Below are 19,858 nucleotides of genomic sequence, written 5' to 3'. Positions count from 1 at the left end.
TGATTTTGGTTTTTCTCATTGTTCCCAGAGCTTTTCCCAAAAAATGAATCCATGGGTTGTTGCATTCCTAAATCCATCTCTTTTTCTGCCGCTTCATCTCTAAGCTCTTTGTTAGATTTTATTCCTGCTTTCTTTTGGTGATCTAAGATCTGGAGAGATTCCTTAGATTGGTTCCTTGTCAAAATTCTATCCACTGATGAGGGAAGGGGGCTACGATGGGTAATATGGATTGAGGGGGTGAGGGTATGGGATGGGGAGAGATGAGGGAGGAGATGGGGAATAAAGGAGGTATATTAGGATCATCAAGGGGTCCAAATGGGTTGGATTAATGAAGGATGAAGGGATTATGGGGGGATTGGCTGTGATGGGGGATGATGGAGAAGGATCAAGGGGAACCTGTGGTTGGCTTGATGAAGAGATGGATTGTACGTTTGCCGATTTTTTTATTTTTAACTTGTTCCCATTTTGCTTCAGACTCTTCTAGGTTTTCACTTTCTTATTTTTTTGGACATCTATTTGCAAAATGACCCTATTCATGACATACCTTGCATTTTAATGGTATCTGCTCATAGTCCAGCTATTTTATGTGCGTCCATTGATCTACTTTGATCTTTACTACCTCCGGAAGTTCTTTCCCTAGGTCCACTTTGACACAAGTCCTCGCACATGCATGCATGTTCTCTTTTGGTTCACATATGTCAATATACTTCCCCACAACATTCCTGATGGCCTTGACAGATTCATCTCCCAAGCAATGAAGAGGAAGGTGAGGAAGTCTTACCCATACCAGCACAACGCTGGAGCATCCATTTCAGGGTCGAAGTCAGGAGTCCATCTTTTTAGATACAACCCCACCATGTCCATGAGGTATGGGTCATTTCTGAAGATTAAGTCTTGATCTTCCTTTGTTTCAAAGTGAAAGGTGTAATACCCTCTTCCACAAAATCTTATGGAGATTTTTCTGCTTAATGAAGAGGTTCGGTTCCTTTTAACCCATTTCTAAACCAAACGAGAGGATGGCCATAGTCCTATAAATTGGCCAACCAATCCCCTTTCTTCTAGAGACAGCGTCGTTTGAAGAGGTAGAGACAAAGGGAGAGAGATCTCTGGGATATCTTCGAGTTTCTTCACAAACTTGGATATCGACAGTCTGGTTTTTGGAGGGCCAATGGTTGAGATCAAGGATGCAAAGGCATCTACATTTTCTTCTTGCTCAGTCTGACTTCCTGGAGGAGGATCTCCATCCTCCAATGGCTCTGGTCGCTCCATGGACACATCAGAAGGTCGTTGTTGGTTGATCTGAATGCAAGGCAGTTGAGACTTTCAGGTGTACCAGGGGAGCTCACAGGAGTGCATGCGCAACAATTTTTTTTAATATGGGGAACTTTAAGTTAACTGCAGATTTCTGATGGGATTCGATGCATTAACGCTAGGATGAGGATGCATCTGGTGCTATAGCTTGATTAAATTCATGGGTTGTATTTGTTATTCATACGACTTGAGCTTAATAAGATTCATTTAGGTTTTAACACCCTTGTTTTCATCCCTTGACCTAGTATATTCCTCAAGACCCATTATTTATTCATAACTAACCTATACCATTTAGAGGTGATTGATGCCCTACAAAGGTCATATGTGATGATTTGAGGAGTTGTCGTCCATGATGCCTGAGCCGAAGAAGTAAGGCTTAGTGCGAGGGGTTCTTGTTAACCCTCCATTCCCTGGTTATAGTCAAGGACCCTAGACCCATCCATGATTCCTAATACCTTGCAATGGCATTTTTATTCTAGTTGAACGCCAAATACTCATTATAGAGGGCATGCCTCATAATTTCTAAGAATCTCACTTCTATAAAAAATCAATGTAAATTCAAGGAAAGGAAGGAATTCTAAGACATATTGTGATCACCAGGGTGTCAAAACAAACATCCTTCTTGACAAGTTATGATATTTCACGATTATTGAACAAGGTGTTCATGCAACCATGAATAGTTGCAACATGTTATCCCTGTCATTTAGTGGTTAGTATTGCTTTTGCAAATGAAAATAAATTAGAAGCATTAACCAAAATAGAGCATCAATACGTCTAAAAAATTGAATCACAAATCTAATTATAAGTTATGGATTAGAACAAAATTTGGGTTATGAAATGAAGAATATCTAATTATAGTTTCGATGATAAATGAAAGGAAAGGGAATCAAATAAAATCTAATTATAAATTATTAGTATGAAATTTAGACAAAGAGAAAAGGACTGATATGCGACTTAAGTATAAATTGAAAGAGTTACTCACATGATCTATAAATGAGATACAATCTAAGCTACATTACAAAGTTAATGAAACAAGGGCAACATGGTTGAATTATTGGGCCCTTCTCAACCAACATCACATTTCTTGAGAGGGAACTAAATCACACGCACGATTAAACCAAAATCACCTCTTGAAAAAAAACCAACAATGGATTTTTATTAATCTATCTCAAAAATACATAAGAAAATGCAAAAGTGCCTAGTGATCAAATCAATCAAAATATATATTTAAAACATTATACTATAGTTACTTATTAGACTGATGGATCTTTACAATATGCAGGGGTCGAGTCATATAGTTTTTACATGGCGAATGTAACAAGCAGGTGTATTCCATGAATACCTTGTGTTTGGCATAAGAATTAGTCTTTCACTTAACAACTTAGTGTTCTTGCTATAAAAATGAGGTCAGAATTGAGCATTAGATAATTATAGCTATTGTTCACAATCAACTGAAGCATATCATTGAAATTTGAAATAAGGTATCGTTTAGGAAAAGTATAAAGGTCGTAATAAAATTGATTGCTAATTTCTTTACACCTAACCTGCAAAAGGGATTTGAAGTACAATTTTTCACCTTGATTTTTCTTGTAATGTAGAAAGTGATTATTCATTTATCAAAATATGACTATAATAACTATGAATTGCACTAAATTATAGTAGCACAAAAGAAAATGCAATAGACAACATATCAAACCAACATGAAGACTATAAATAAATGGTTAAATATATGAAAAAGAAAGGAAAAATAAAATGCTTTAATTTACCTAACTGTATAGCTACAAATATAAAATCAAGTGCTACAATAAGATGATCTAAATGCTACAATATAAAACCCAAATCAAAATTGGAAACTAATTTAAAATCAAGTGCTACAATAAGATGATCTAAATGCTACAATATAAAACCCAAATCAAAATTGGAAACTAATTTAAGTAAAAAAATACAAAACAATAGGACGTTACCTGGGTTGAGGTTTCCTTCCCGACATATGAAACATGCTTGGAGGAAAATTAGATCAAGTCACAACCAATGAGAAATGTCTTCGGCAATCAACCAACCTCATATATTAAATATCATACCTCTAATTACAGAATAATAGAGCTCAATTCTTTGGACTAAAAGAGCATGTTGAATTCATTTCCCCAATCTTGGAATTGGGAAGAAATTACAAAATACCATTTACTCAATCTGAAAGAATATGAATCAATTAGGTATCTTTGAGAATAAATTACAACCTAATTTCTAACCATAAGCCAATTTTATTTTGCCTATTCTGCGAATATGAGCATAATTTGTATTTGCCTATTTATTTTAAATATGAGCACAACATGAAATCTAGGAAAACCTTAATTAAATAACCAACCATTAATCTCAAATCATGCCTTATTTTGTCAAATGGCCCTCACCTTACTCAATTTGGGGCATCCTACCAAGAAACCCATGTTCTATATCCTTTAAGATTCACCTTCATTCGCACATAAATCACCTTCAAAGATCATTTCTTGGAAATTGTTGCCAACTTTGACCATAACCATGAGTTGGAGGCTCATACATGCATCCTAGGTGCACTTTGAGTATCAAAAAATCATTATTATCGAGGGTACTAGCAAGAAAACCCCTATTCTTGATTTTCTCCAAAAGGTATGCCAATAGAATAATCTATGATGTTGGGTACAAGAATTGCATTGTGGTAAAGGAAATCTAGAAATTAATGACGATGACAATGATGATGATGATGATGACGACGACGACGACGACGATGACAATAATGATGATAATCATGAGAAATTTTATGAATATTACGATGGTGATGTGGATGATGCTCATGAGGATGATGATGATGAGTGTGATATTTGCAGCATGTCTAGGTCAGTTGTGAACCAAGAGTGGGCCTTAAGCCCTAAATGAACTTTATAGAGCTTAAGTGCCATGGTAAGAGGAGGAAAACAAGTCTTCGGCCTTAGGTTTAATTAGCGTTAAGCGCTAAAGTTCGATTCTTAGGTTTAATTAGTGTTGGGCGCTAAAGGTCGATTCTTAGGTTTAATTAGCGTTGGGCGCTAAAGGTCGATTCTTAGGTTTAATTAGTGTTGGGCGCTAAAGGTCGATTCTTAGGTTTAATTAGCGTTGGGCGCTAAAGGTCGATTCTTAGGTTTAATTAGTGTTAGGCGCTAAAGGTCGATTCTTAGGTTTAAAAGCCATAGAGAGGCCCTCTCTAGGGGTTCTTTGGAATTATAGTTGGCCCATGGATGCCATTAAAAGGTCTTAGACATTGAGGATGGGTCACAACACCTTGACCATGGTCGAAGAAGGAAAATGAGTAGCATGAGATATTGTTGAATCCTTTTAGACTCAAGAGCCTTGAATGAGTCCCCAACCAAAACATGCGTCCTTGGAATGGATGCGTCATTCAAATATCCAAGTACCTCATAGAGAGAAAAGCATGGATATTTTGGTAGCACATTTCAGCTATCATAGTTCCTTGCGATGAGCCAAGTAGTGGTCAAAATGGACAGCGCATGCATATGAAAGATGGACATTAATGAAGTTGATTAATGAATATTAAAAAATGGCACCAATTAACTCGATGAATGAATCTTAAAAAGCGTCATTAATTAATAAAACACCATAGCGCATTTCCGTTATCATAATTCCTTGCAATGAGCCAAGGGGTGGTGAATGGCATGAAATTCCATGCATATGAAAAATGGGCATTAATTAAAGTGACTAGTGAATATTAAAAAGGTGGTATCAATTTTCACTGGATTAATGGATATTAAAAGGTTGTGATTAATTAGTAAATAAAACACGATAATAAAAAGAAAGTGGGTTAATGAATATTAAAAAGCTGTGATTAATTAATAAATAAAAGACAATAATAAAAAACGCTGTGATTAATAAAAATAAAGAAAAGCTGTGATTAATTAATAAATAAAAGAAAAACGATAATAACTAAAGAAACGCTGTGATTAATTAATAAATAAAAGAAGAACAAAAAGCTGTGATTACTTAATAAATAAAAGAGAAACGATAATAAATAAAAAAATAAAAATAAAAATAAAGAAAAGCTGTGATTAATTAATAAATAAATAAAAGAAGAACAATAATAAATAATAAAAAATTTGGACCATTTCTCGATTTGTGCGTGTCATCCATGAGATTCTTCTTCTTATTATATTTCTTTTTGTTCTTCTAGTTAAGATATGGATGAAACTTCCAACACTCCCCTCTATATGTCTATCAATGTTAAGGTTGTTGTAGTGGTTGTTGAGATATTTGCACTAGTTCGTTATGGCCCTCATGTTTTTATCTTTCCCCCTTTCCACTTCTTCTTCCCATTCTTAGAAGCATATGGCTGCTCCTTCTACTTAAATTCACTTGATTTCCCTTTCTTCAAGCCTTTATTCTCCAAGTATTGTGCATGTAGACAAGCCTCATCCAACAGTATGTGCTTGAACATCCTCATTTTCTTCCACAGATGGATGTGTGGACCCCCTACATACTTGAGAAGTACATTTAGGTTCTTTGGGAATATACTCAACATTATAGCCAACTTTTTAAATTTTACAGTGTACTCCTATACACTTTGCCCTTACTTCTCCATGAAGTAGTGCCATCAAATCCACTAGTCCCTAACATACCTAATAGGGCAAATTGTGAATTTATGAGAATTTTAAGTTCATGCCACTTAGTCACTAGAATATCTCCCTCCAACCTCAAGTTTTTTGTGTGGCTTTCCCACTAGGACACAGAATGGCCCTCTAATTTTAGTCACACAAATGAAATATTATATTCTTCCTGTATATGATGGTCATTGAAATAATCTTCTAATTGTTGAAACTAGTGATTTATATTCCTAGTATTGATATCACCTTGGTACGACTTGATATTGACCTTCACTTCCATTTTGAATAGGGATTGTGAATGGTTCACAACACTCGAACTAGGTTTATTGTTTTTTGTTCCTTTCTTCAACTCATTCTCTATTTCTTCCTGATCTCTCGATATCCCTTGTGATTAGACATCTGCATTAGAACCCCCATCTTTGTCGAAAAGCTCGAGCTTATTTTCCAGGGTCTCCATTTCGAGAATCACATTATGGCTTATATTTGCAACTTGTGCTTCCAGCTGCAAAATCCTATCCTTTACAAGATTACGAAGGTTGCATCATAGATTCGTTGTTCGTGACTAAGGTTTTATGACATTTGTCTTCTCCAATCTAGATCACCTAAAAATATCCATAATATACCCAAAGAAACATGATTTGATAACAATATGATTCATAAATTTTCGTGGATATTCCACTAGATAGTTTTTCATAGCAAATCTGAAAAATTATACTTAAAAATCCAAAATCTACAGTGACGTTTTATTTCTCTTTAGATTTTTGGATTTGTAAGTTATTTTTTATTGTCTATGCATGAAAATTATAATTATGTATAAAATATGGAATATAAAAATAAAAAATCGAAAACCATTATTAACACAAGATATAACCTAGAAATCCCAATCGAAAGAAAACCCAACTGGAAGGTGAGGTCGCTCTGGGCTATTTCTTTGAATAGAAAATAGCTACATGTACAAAGAAGTAAGGTTTTTGGCCTTTGGGCTACCTCAGTGCAAAAATCCTCTCTATGTGTTGTCTCCCTATCCCTCTCGGCTACTCTGCTCATCTATGGAACAAGATACACTCGAAAAGAATGGAACCCATTTTTCTCCTAGTGGCCCACATCCTCATAGACTACTAGTGGTTAGGTTTGACTCTCTCAACTCTTCAACAAAGTTACCATATGGAATCTTCTTGAGCCTTATTCATCATGATCACATGGATAACCCATTTTCAATGAATAAAAGAGGTTGATGTGGCATCCTCTCAAATTATTGTGGCCAAAATAGGAAGGTCAACTTCCGAGTGGCATAAATTTTGCATATGGACTTCAATTGAGGTGATTCTTATGTTGTTGGAAAGGTGTATGTGTGTGAATATGAAAAACGGTACACCTAAGGGTGGAAAATTTTTACCCCAAAAAACATCATTTGATGCCTCAAAACACTCTTGGAAGGTTTTAGACACCGATTTTTCAAACTGGGTCCTGCTGATAAAAATGGCCCCATAAGTGGATTCCAACACTTTTTTGACTTTGAGTTCATCAAGATGGATGAAAAACAATATAAGTATCCAATTTGGATCATATGCTAAAGAGACACCATAAAAGTCCCATCTAATGGTCAGAGGATGCATCTCGTGCTATAGCTTGATTAACTTCATGGGTTGTAGGTTTTATTAATACGACCTGAGCTTAATAAGAGTCATTTAGGTTTTAACACCCTTGTTGTCATCCCTTGACCTAGTATATTCCTCAAGACCCATTATTGATTCATAACTAACCTATAACATTTATAGGTGATTGATGCCCTACAAAGGTCATATGTGATGATTTGAGGAGTTGTCACCCATGATGCCTAAGTCGAAGAAGTAAGGCTTAGTGCATGGGGTTCTTGTTAACCCTCCATTACTTAGCTATAGTCAAGGACCCTCGACTGATTCATGATTCTGGCTGGATGCCAAATACTCATTATAGAGGGCATGCCTCATAATTTCTAAGCAATCTCACTTCTATCAAAAATCAATGTAAATGCAAGGAAAGGAAGGAATTCTAAGACATATCATGATCACTGGGGTGTCAACACAAAGATCCTTCTTGACAAGTTATGATATTTCAAAATTATTGAACAAGGTGTTCATGCAACCATGAATAGTTGCAACATGTTATCCCTGTCATTCAGTGGTCAATCTTGCTTTTGCAAATGAAAATAAATTAGAAGCATTAACCAAAATAGAGCATCAATGCGTCTAAAAAATTGCATCACAAATCTAATTATGAGTTAATGGATTAGAACAAAATTTGGGTTATGAAATGAAGAATATCTAATTATAGTTCCGACGATAAATGAAAGGAAAGGGAATCAAATAAAATCTAATTATAAATTATTAGTATGCAATTTAGATAAAGAGCAAAGGATTAATATGCAACTTAAGTATAAATTGAAAGAGTTACTCACATGATCTATAAATGAGATACAATCCAAGCTACATTACAAAGTTAATGAAATAAGGCAACAAGGTTGAATTATTGGGCCCTTCTTAACCATCATCACATTTATTGAGAGGGAACTAAATCACACGCAGGATTAAACCAAAATCACCTCTTGAAAAAAAACAAATAATGGATTTTTATTAATCTATCTCAAAAATACATAAGAAAATGCAAAAGTGCCTAGTGATCAGATCAATCAAAATATATATTTATAACATTACACTATAGTTACTTATTAGACTGATGGATCTTTACAATATGCAGGGGTCGAGTCATATAGTTTTTACATGGCGAATGTAACAAGCAGGTGTATTCCATGAATACCCTATGTTTGGCATAGTAATTATCAATACATATAAAAATAAATCATGTTGGGTAAACTTAGTGGATTCCCATGAAATTTTAGAATATAACCCAAATTACACAAATTGCAAATCGTTGGAGGCATGTGAATTTGTGTGAGCTATTGCATAGGATCAATTACCTTATTTAAATGATCCATATTGAGGTTTGTTGACTGTGATGTTTACTAGTGACTAACGCTTGCTTCAATAATCTCAGAGTTGATCCAATGAACACAAGAGCTTCCTAAAGGTGCCAGAAAGAAAACCCATGTTTTGTTTCTTGCTTTGGAGGTCCAAAACCATATCAACCATGGAGGGGGATTATTGAATGTTGTGTGGGTTACAAGACCTAGATTAAAATAATCATTAGTGCTAAATAATATTAATTAATCCCTTTAAATCATTAAAACATTGGAAATAATAATAAATAGTTAACAAGTTACCTTGTATCCCTTTAGGTGCGATTTTTCCTATTAATGGTGTGGAAAAGATTATAACATTTAAAAAAGAGCAGAGTTTATAGGGTCAAAAAGGGGTTGACTAATAATGATAATAGAATCAGTTTAGAGCCCTGACAATAACATCAATAATGTTGATAACAATGAAAAAAATGATCAATAACCATGAGAAAAACAACAACAATGAGTATTTTTCATCACTGTGATCACATTCTTCACTTTCGTTATTATTCCTTGATTATTATCATTGTTATCATCATCATTGTTAGGTGATTTATATGAGATAAATTCCATTACATTTAAATGCCAACCTAGGGCTTGTAAGCTTGCAAGATGCATGCACAATATGTGTGGGATCAAAGCTCATGAATCATTCTAGTTGTAAAGAAAAGGAATCATTTTGTAATATAATCAAATATCAAGAAACCGATTCATGAAGGAAACCTCAGACACTCTCATTTTGTTCACATAATTGATACTAAGTGTGACCAGAATTCAATTGCTCTAAATATCATGTCTAGACTGCTTATATATGCATGAATATGACTATAGTACGATCTTGTGTTCTATGCCATTTAGTGAATTTATAAACCATTTGTGTCCAAAGGAAATTAAATCTTTGATGAACAAACTAGATTCAAAAGTCAGTGACTAGTTCTTTGTTCTAGACCTCCTTATGAGGCATAGGAAGTAGTCTTTGACTTAACAACTTAAGTGTTCTTGCTATAAAAACGAGGTTAGATTTGAGCATTAGATAATTATAGCTATTGTTCACAATAAATAGAGCTCAATTCTTTGAACTAAAAGAGCATGTTGAATTCATTTTCCCAATCTTTGAATTGGGAAGAAATTACAAAATACCATTTACTCAATCTGAAAGAATATGAATCAAGTAGGTATCTTGAGAATAAATTACAACCTAATTTCTAACCATAAGCCAATTTTATTTTGCCTATTTTGCTAATATGAGCATAATTTGTATTTGCCTATTTATTTTAAATATGGGCACAACATGAAATCTAGGAAAACCTTAATTAAACAACCAACCATTAATCTCAAATCATGCCTTATTTTGAAAAATGGCCCTCACCTTACTCAATTTGGGGCATCCTACCAAGAAACCCATGTTCTATAGCCTTTAAGATTCACCTTGCACAGAAATCAACTTCAAAGATCATTTCTTGGAAATTGTTGCCAACTTTGACCATAACCTTTAACCATGAGTTGGAGGCTCATACATGCATCCTAGGTGCACTTTGAGTATCAAAAAATCATTATTATCAAGGGTACTAGCAAGAAAACCCCTATTCTTGATTTTCTCCAAAAGGTATGCCAATAGAATAATCTATGATGTTGGGTACAAGAATTGCATTGTGGTAAAGGAAATCTAGAAATTAATGACGATGACAATGATGATGACGACGACGACGACGACGATGACAATAATGATGATAATCATGAGAAATTTTATGAATATTACGATGGTGATGTGGATGATGCTCATGAGGATGATGATGATGAGTGTGATATTTGCAGCATGTCTAGGTCAGTTGTGAACCAAGAGTGGGCCTTAAGCCCTAAATGAACTTTATAGAGCTTAAGTGCCATGGTAAGAGGAGGAAAACAAGTCTTCGGCCTTAGGTTTAATTAGCGTTAAGCGCTAAAGGTCGATTCTTAGGTTTAATTAGTGTTGGGCGCTAAAGGTCGATTCTTAGGTTTAATTAGCGTTGGGCGCTAAAGGTCGATTCTTAGGTTTAATTAGTGTTGGGCGCTAAAGGTCGATTCTTAGGTTTAATTAGCGTTAGGCGCTAAAGGTCGACTCTTAGGTTTAAAAGCCATAGAGAGGCCCTCTCTAGGGGTTCTTTGGAATTATAGTTGGCCCATGGATGCCATTAAAAGGTCTTAGACATTGAGGATGGGTCACAACACCTTGACCATGGTCGAAGAAGGAAAATGAGTAGCATGAGATATTGTTGAATCCTTTTAGACTCGAGAGCCTTGAATGAGTCCCCAACCAAAACATGCGTCCTTGGAATGGATGCGTCATTCAAATATCCAAGTACCTCATAGAGAGCAAAGCATGGATATTTTGGTAGCACATTTCAGCTATCATAGTTCCTTGCGATGAGCCAAGTAGTGGTCAAAATGGACAGCGCATGCATATGAAAGATGGACATTAATGAAGTTGATTAATGAATATTAAAAAATGGCACCAATTAACTCGATGAATGAATCTTAAAAAGCGTCATTAATTAATAAAACACCATAGCGCATTTCCGTTATCATAATTCCTTGCAATGAGCCAAGGGGTGGTGAATGGCATGAAATTCCATGCATATGAAAAATGGGCATTAATTAAAGTGACTAGTGAATATTAAAAAGGTGGTATCAATTTTCACTGGATATTAAAAGGCTGTGATTAATTAGTAAATAAAACACGATAATAAAAAGAAAGTGGGTTAATGAATATTAAAAAGCTGTGATTAATTAATAAATAAAAGACGATAATAAAAAACGCTGTGATTAATAAAAATAAAGAAAAGCTGTGATTAATTAATAAATAAAAGAAAAACGATAATAAATAAAGAAACGCTGTGATTAATTAATAAATAAAAGAAGAACAAAAAGCTGTGATTAATTAATAAATAAAAGAGAAACGATAATAAATAAAAAAATAAAAGCTGTGATTAATTAATAAATAAATAAAAGAAGAACAATAATAAATAATAAAAAATTTGGACCATTTCTCGATTTGTGCGTGTCATCCTTGCGCAGGGGCCATGCTAATCTTCTCTGTATCGTTCCAATTTTATCGGATGTCTCCGAAGAGACACTAGAGACTGCACTCTACTTCATTATCCAAAGGCTAAATGTATTTCGCGTTACGCATGTGGGAATAAATTGCAACGTTCTGTATGTACGTGTCACCAATAACAAGAAGCCGATGCCGATGATGTTTGTGTCTAACTCCCAATCAATAATATTATTCATTCATTGGTTTGCGTGAGATTTGGGGTTTGAATCTGAGGGGGAATTTAGTATTATCATCAACTATGCGCTCTCACATTTACATTTTGTGGTTTGCAAGACGGTTACCATAATTGTTACAGCGAGAGCGTTTGCGGTCCAACGGTTACGGTTAGAGCTTCCTTCCTTCCTTGTGCGGAAGGTGAGCAGGCGCAGGTGTTTGCCGCAAAGCGTTTGTAGTCCAACGGTTAGGATAATTGCCTTCCAAGCAATAGACCCGGGTTCGACTCCCGGCAGACGCATCGGTCCTTGACCTTTTTTTAAATTTGTATTAGGTTGGATTCCAATACAAATACATACATACATTTAAATCCCAGAAGATCTCCGCTCCGCGATGTTACAATGAAAAAAGTAAAATCCGATTCCAGCTCTGTCCTCCCTCATACATACAAAAACGGTTTTGCCGCGATGAAAAAGGAACAATCCGATTCCAGCTCTGTCCTCCCTCATACAAAAACAAAAACATTAACATTTTTAAAACCCGCAATGTAAAATTCCGTTGCCGGGACTCGAACCCGGGTCTCTCGGGTGAGAGCCGAGTATCCTAACCAGCTAGACTACAACGGAGCTGTGATCGCTTTGTGCATGGACGTTTCTCTGAAACCCAGAGCCACATCCATCACTCACTCTACTCTAATAATAGGTTGCCTCAATCTACCAAAAAGGAGAAGTATGGACTTACCGCACCGCATAAAAAGAAAAACAAACACAAAGTGCTCAAATCTTATTTCGCACCGCATTAAAAGAAAAAGAAAAACAAAAACACAACACAACCATTGGTTGTGAAACAGAGCAACGAGGTTCCACCGAGATTTGAACTCGGGTTACTGGATTCAGAGTCCAATGTCCTCACCACTAGACCATGGAACCACATGAAATGCCAAGCATAAATTATCCCAACAATTCCCCATACGAATTTTGCAATGAACAGAAATTGATATTGATGGCACCACTACTTCTCAGATTCACAAGCGTGCTTTGGCCACACATCTTACAAACTTAATTATTCCCATTCCCATTCCTATTCATGTGTCGCAAATTTTGAAAATCGTGTGGAACTAACCGTTGTAAAAATCCCAAATGCGCTTCTGTCCAACGAGTGCCTCTCTCTCATATTAAGGTTTGGAACCTTCACCCAATAATAATGGTAATCGTAATCGTGCACAATAAATAACATAACCCAATATTATCGCAAAATTTTGCCATTCGGCTTAGATTTCCATTTCGTTCATCAAAAATATACACACAAAAAAGGCTTTTTCCTCACTTCTATCTTTCCCATCTGATGTACGGTTTGCTCTCGTGCTTTTATCTTTCCTTGTCACCTTGTTGATGGCCCTTTTACCAATAACTCCCATTTTCATGGAGTGCCTCTTTGAAGATGGTCTTCGTCAACAAAGCTCATGGATATCTTAAATAAGGTCACGCACCTAGACCTTGACTTTTCACTTCACTCAACTTCTTCTCAACTATCAAACAATTAATCATGTAACTCAAATGCGATTATATATATATATATATAATGTACTATGTGAACCATAGGAAACATAAATTCTTCTCTTAATGTGTTTTCTTACTAAATAATGTACATGTCATTTACACAATGATTAATGAATGAAAACCTTTGAATTCAAAGGGGAGTAGTTTGTTCATACCGGGTAGTGCCTTTGAGTTACCATAAAACATGATTAGTTGCCTTCCAATACAATTTGGTTGGCCTAACCATAACTTGGCTCAACTAGTTGACTGAATAACACATATATGGTCGTGTGTTCATAAGATACATCAGTGAACCCACTAGTTGTTGGTAAATGGTAGCATCAACATATTCGCTTGAAGTGGCATTATCCTTCCTCTAGTTTGTCGCTAGAGCTGTCTCTGTGGGCTTACAACTCTCCATATGAAATATTTGCACTATCTCGGTGGCATACTTTCTTTGAACACATAAAATATTGCAGAAATATAAACACAGAAAACGCACAAAACAAGAGAGACACAGATATACGTGGTCCACCTAGTTTGGGCTACGTCCACCCCGAACAGCCAGTCCTTCCTTTTTATTATCCAGCAAAATGAAGAGACACAACCTACAACAAATCTGCTGTAATATCCTCTGTTTTCTCTCACAGTCTCACCTCTCTGTTTCTCGCACACAGAATACACATCTATCTCACAGCCTCAAATACAATACCCTCATACAAAGAGAGGGGTTGCCTTCTAGGGCAAAAAAACCCTAAACTAAACATAAGTTCTACCGTCAGATCATCCGCCTAATGAACGGCCCAGATTGACTAGAAATTACTATACTTTTACAAGGCAATTTTACAGCTGTTTTTAGCTTCGGGGGCGCTGCCCCCGAAACCCCCCGCCAAGGGGGGGCTCCCAAAGGTCGCAGCCCCCCCCTAGACCCCCCCCCTAGACCCCCCCTGCAGCGATGCCGACGGGTATGAAAGACGAAGAATGGAACCTTCTCGATAGAAAGGCACTCGGAACAATACAGTTGTGCCTTGCTGCGTCAGTCGCCTTCAACATTTCGAAGGAAACCACGACAGAGGGTTTGATGCAGACGTTGTCGAAACTATATGAAAAGCCCTCGGCCTCAAACAAGGTATTTATTATGAAACGGTTATTTAATATGAATATGTCGGAAGGTGGATCTGTTGCAAACCATTTAAATGATTTTAATACAGTTACAAGTCAGTTAAGTTCTGTAGGGGTAAACTTTGATGATGAAGTTAGAGCTCTGTTATTCTTGTGCTCATTACTAGAAAGTTGGAATGGTTTGGTAATGGCCATTAGTAACTCCGTTTCTGGATCTAGTACTTTAAAGTTTGATGATGTTGTCGGTGCTATCCTTAGCGAGGAAATGCGACGGAAAAGCTCTGGTGAGACATCGGGAAATGCTTTGAGTGCAGAGTCTAAAGGAAGAAAAATGGAAAGAGGAAAGAGCTCAGGATATCGCAGTAAATCAAGGAAAGGCAGATCCAAGTCCAGATCGGGGATAGTGTGCTGGAAATGTGGAAAGAAAGGACACCTAAAGAAAGACTGTAGATCTCGGAAGGGAAAAGAAGGAGATGCACAGCAAGAAAACAATCATGAAGCAAATGTGACAGGTGAGGTGTTACAAGATGCTTTGATTCTCTCTTTTGAAAATATTACTGATTCTTGGGTGGTAGATTCAGGGGCTTCATTCCATGCCACACCTGATAAGAAATACTTTCATGACTATGTTCAAGGAGATTTTGGACAAGTTCATCTGGGTGATGATAAACCCTGTAAAATCGTTGGAATGGGTAAGGTTCTTGTAAAACAGCAGAATGGAAACCAATGGCTATTAAAGGAGGTAAGGCATGTTCCAGATCTAAAGAAAAATCTGATTTCAACAGGGCAGTTAGGCGGTGAAGGTTGTGTGACAACTTTCACAGATAAAGCTTGGAAGGTCACCAAAGGAGCCCTGGTAATAGCAAAAGACGAAAAGGTTGGTACATTGTATTTATGCAATGGTATTTCTAACTCTGTTAATGCTTTAACTTCCAGAGGAGCAGATGCAACATTATGGCATCAGAGGCTCGGACACATGAGTGAAAAGGGGATGAAGATTCTTCACTCAAGGAACTTGTTGCCGGGTTTGAAGAATGTTGATTTGGACTTCTGTGAGAACTGCATTTATGGAAAATAGAAGAGAGTCAAATTTCTCAGAGTTGGGAAAGAAAAGAAGAACGAAAAATTAGAGCTTGTGCATACAGACGTATGGGGACCTGCTCAAGTATCATCTCTCGGTGGCTCTCGTTATTATGTTACTTTTATTGATGATGCAACTAGAAAAACTTGGATTTATTGTATTAAGAATAAATCTGATGTATTTGATACTTTCAAGAAATGGAAAGCTTTGGTTGAGATTGAGACAGGAAAGAAATTGAAGTGTCTTAGATCAGACAATGGAGGTGAATATTGCAGCAAAGAGTTTGATAGGTATTGTTCAGAGCATGGAATTCGCAGAGAGAAGACAGTTCCAAGAACACCACAAGAAAATGGTGTGTCAGAAAGGATGAACAGAACAATCATGGAGCGTGCAAGGTGCATGAGATTGCATGCAGGATTGCCTTTACAGTTTTGGGCAGATGCTGTAGATACTGCTATTTATCTAATAAATAGAGGGCCTTCAAGTTCCTTGGATGGTGGTGTTCCAGAGGAAGCATGGACAGGTAAAAAGTTAAACTACTCTATTTTAAAGCCTTTTGGTTGTGAGGCCTTTGTCCATATTGATAAAGAAAATAGAACAAAGCTTGAGGCAAAGTCAAAGAAATGTACCTTTATTGGATATGGTGTTAATGATTTTGGTTATCGCTTATATGATTACGAAAATCACAAAATCATTAGGAGCAGAGATGTAATATTCAATGAAAAGGTCTTGTATAAGAATCAGTTGCAGGAAAAGAAACAGGAAAAGGAAAACAAGGAATACGCAGTTCTTGATGAAATCACTGAAAAAGTAAAGGTGCCTGAAAATAATAATAATCAACAACCACAACAACAACAACCACCATAACAGCAACAGGCACCCCAAACACCTGAAAGTGGTGTTAGAAGATCTACCAGGATAGGTAGACCCCCTGAACGATACTCTCCTTCATTATATTATTTATTGTTGACTGATTCTGGTGAACCCGAATGTTATGAAGAAGCAATGTAGGTGGGAGGTAGCCATGGAAGAAGAGATGGACTCCTTAATGCATAACCAGACTTGGGATTTAGTCAGGTTGCCTGTAGGAAAAACTACATTGAAGAATAAATGGGTTTACAGGCTGAAGGAAGAAGATGGAGGTAAACAGAGGTATAAAGCTAGACTTGTGGTGAAGGGGTTTGCACAGAAGAAAGGTATTGATTTTGATGAAATATTTTCTCCTGTTGTTAAAATGACTTCAATCAGAACTATTTTAAGTCTTGTAGCAGCTGAAGATTTGCATCTTGAGCAGTTAGATGTAAAGACAGCCTTTCTCCATGGGGATTTGGAGGAAGAGATATATATGCAGCAGCCACAAGGATATGAGGTGAAAGGGAAGGAGAAACTAGTGTGCAGGTTGAAGAAGAGCTTGTATGGCTTAAAACAGGCTCCAAGGCAGTGGTATCTAAAATTTGACAAGTTTATGTTTGAACAAGGTTATACTAGATGTCACTTTGATCATTGTGTTTATTTGAAAAAGCAAAATGATGGCAGCTATATTATATTGTTACTGTATGTAGATGACATGCTTGTTGCAGGATCTAACATGCAGGAAATAAATGTGCTCAAAAGAAAATTGGCAAATTCATTTGCAATGAAGGATTTGGGAGCTGCGAAACAAATCCTTGGTATGAGAATAACTAGAGACAGGAAAAATCGTAAATTAACATTGTCTCAGAATGAGTACATACAAAAGGTGGTGAAAAGATTTAACATGCACAATGCAAAACCAGTTAGTACACCTTTTGCTAGCCATTTCAAACTTAGCAAGGAAATGTGCCCAAAGACCCAAGAAGACATGGATTATATGTCTAAAGTTCCATATGCATCAGCAGTTGGAAGCTTAATGTATGCAATGGTCTGCACAAGGCCTGATATTGCACATGCAGTGGGAGTTGTAAGCAGGTACATGAACAATCCAGGAAAGGAACATTGGATGGCAGTGAAATGGATTCTCAGATATTTGAAAGGTACCACAAATCAAGCATTATGCTTTGGTGGTTCAAACATCTCCCTACAAGGATATGTTGATGCAGATATGGCAGGTGACAGAGATAACAGGAGGAGCACTACAGGATACGTATTTACTGTTGGAGGAACAATTGTCAGTTGGGTTTCAAAAATCCAAAGTGTTGTTTCACTTTCAACAACAGAAGCAGAGTATGTTGCTGCTACAGAGGCTAGTAAAGAAATGATTTGGTTACAAAGGTTTATGGGTGAATTGGGTAAGGAGCATGATATGGGCACGTTATACAGTGATAGCCAAAGTGCCATTCATCTTGCAAAGAACTCAGCATTTCATTCCAGGACTAAACACATACAGCTCAAGTACCATTTCATACGATCAGTGTTGGAAGATGGAGAGTTGAAGCTGGAAAAGATACACACTAGCCAGAATCCTGCAGATATGCTAACAAAAGTTGTAACCAGGGAGAAACTGAGAATATGCTCAGTTTCAGTTGGTCTTCAAGGATGACAATGAAGATGAGAAACAGCCAGGTCCAAAGAGGAGTCATTGTCCAGCAAATGGAGCAGCGGTGGAGTTGCTACAATCAGTCTCCAAGTGGGAGATTGTTGGGTGTGGAGCCTGATTATCTTCTATATTCAAAGGTATCGCCACATAGGACCCCAGTTCGAAATGGGGGCGGCAACGCCGCCCGTAAAATGTTCGCTGCAGGGGGGGTCCAGGGGGGGGTGGCTGCGACCTTTGGGAGCCCCCCCCCCCTGGTGGGGGGTTTCGGGGGCAGCGCCCCCGAAGCTAAAAACAGCTGTAAAATTGCCTTGTAAAAGTATAGTAATTTCTAGTCAATCTGGGCCGTTCATCAGGCGGATGATCTGACGATAGAACTTATGTTTAGTTTAGGGTTTTTTTGCCCTAGAAGGCAACCCCTCTCTTTGTATGAGGGTATTGTATTTGAGGCTGTGAGATAGATGTGTATTCTGTGTGCGAGAAACAGAGAGGTGAGACTGTGAGAGAAAACAGAGGATATTACAGCGGATTTGCTGTAGGTTGTGTCTCTTCATTTTGCTGGATAATAAAAAGGAAGGACTGGCTGTTCGGGGTGGACATAGCCCAAACTGGGTGAACCACGTATATCTGTGTCTCTCTTGTTTTGTGCGTTTTCTGTGTTTATATTTCTGCAATATTTTATGTGTTCCATTGCTCCGTAATATATAATTTTCTAACACTACATGAATATTTAAGTGTTTGAATACTTCTAACTACCTGATGAAAATGTCATAAGTAGATCCTTCTTGAGGATCATCTAGATGCTAAATAGTTTAGGAAGAGAAAATTTGGAGCAAGAAGAGGAAGCTAGAATAGGAAAAGGAACCTGATGCAAATTTATTCTGGGAGCAAGTGGAAAGTATTCTGGGCATATGTTGTAACAACCCTGGTAAATATTCCATGTAAAAATATATAAGACCATAGTTGATGGGACACTTATTCCAAGATGAATATTGGGCAGACATCCTAGGGGTGTTCATTTGGTTTTTTATGGGTAAGGAATTTTTTAAAGGAAATGGCTAAGGCTTTGGAAAGGAAAAATGGTATTTTTGGAACATTTATTTATAAAAATAATGGAAATTAGGAGAAAAGGAAGATGAAAGGTCATTGGTTGCATGTGAGGAGGAAATTGAAGGAAATAATGGAAAATGAAGAAAATAGAGGCCTCATTCATAAAAAGGCTTTTGAGGATCAGTTGGTAACCTTTGGCAGTTGAGTTTTGGAGCTCTCTCATTATTCTCTCTCCTCTCTCTCATACTCTTGGATACTTAGAGTTGTCTTGGAGCATTTTTGCATTGGAGAAAGAAAGGAAAAGAAGGCAAGAGGAAGTAAAGATCAAGAAGGGAAATGCAGGCTTCATTGCAAGTATCGACTTGCATGTGTATTTT

At 36.8% G+C, this 19,858-nt stretch overlaps 4 non-coding genes across 4 annotated transcripts; 1 reads left to right on the top strand and 3 right to left on the bottom strand.

The window, feature by feature from the left end:
- Positions 1–11,939: 11,939 nt before the first annotated feature.
- Positions 11,940–12,042, bottom strand: LOC149189179 (U6 spliceosomal RNA). Its single transcript, XR_016256638.1, has one exon. It is a non-coding gene; the product is annotated as a U6 spliceosomal RNA (small nuclear RNA).
- A 365-nt stretch (positions 12,043–12,407) lies between these two features.
- On the top strand, positions 12,408–12,479 carry TRNAG-UCC (transfer RNA glycine (anticodon UCC)). Its single transcript has one exon. It is a non-coding gene; the product is annotated as a tRNA-Gly (tRNA).
- A 252-nt stretch (positions 12,480–12,731) lies between these two features.
- On the bottom strand, positions 12,732–12,804 carry TRNAE-CUC (transfer RNA glutamic acid (anticodon CUC)). Its single transcript has one exon. It is a non-coding gene; the product is annotated as a tRNA-Glu (tRNA).
- A 231-nt stretch (positions 12,805–13,035) lies between these two features.
- TRNAQ-CUG (transfer RNA glutamine (anticodon CUG)) lies at positions 13,036–13,107 on the bottom strand. Its single transcript has one exon. It is a non-coding gene; the product is annotated as a tRNA-Gln (tRNA).
- Between the last annotated feature and the right edge of the window lie 6,751 nt (positions 13,108–19,858).

The sequence above is a fragment of the Pinus tabuliformis genome, chromosome 3_1 (assembly GCF_031772625.1).
Source record: "Pinus tabuliformis cultivar Carrire ecotype Pingquan chromosome 3_1, CPIR1, whole genome shotgun sequence".
Classification (NCBI taxonomy): Eukaryota; Viridiplantae; Streptophyta; class Pinopsida; order Pinales; family Pinaceae; genus Pinus; species Pinus tabuliformis.
The sequence above is the reverse complement of the archived record's forward strand: the minus strand, read 5'-3'. Positions and strand labels throughout refer to the sequence as shown.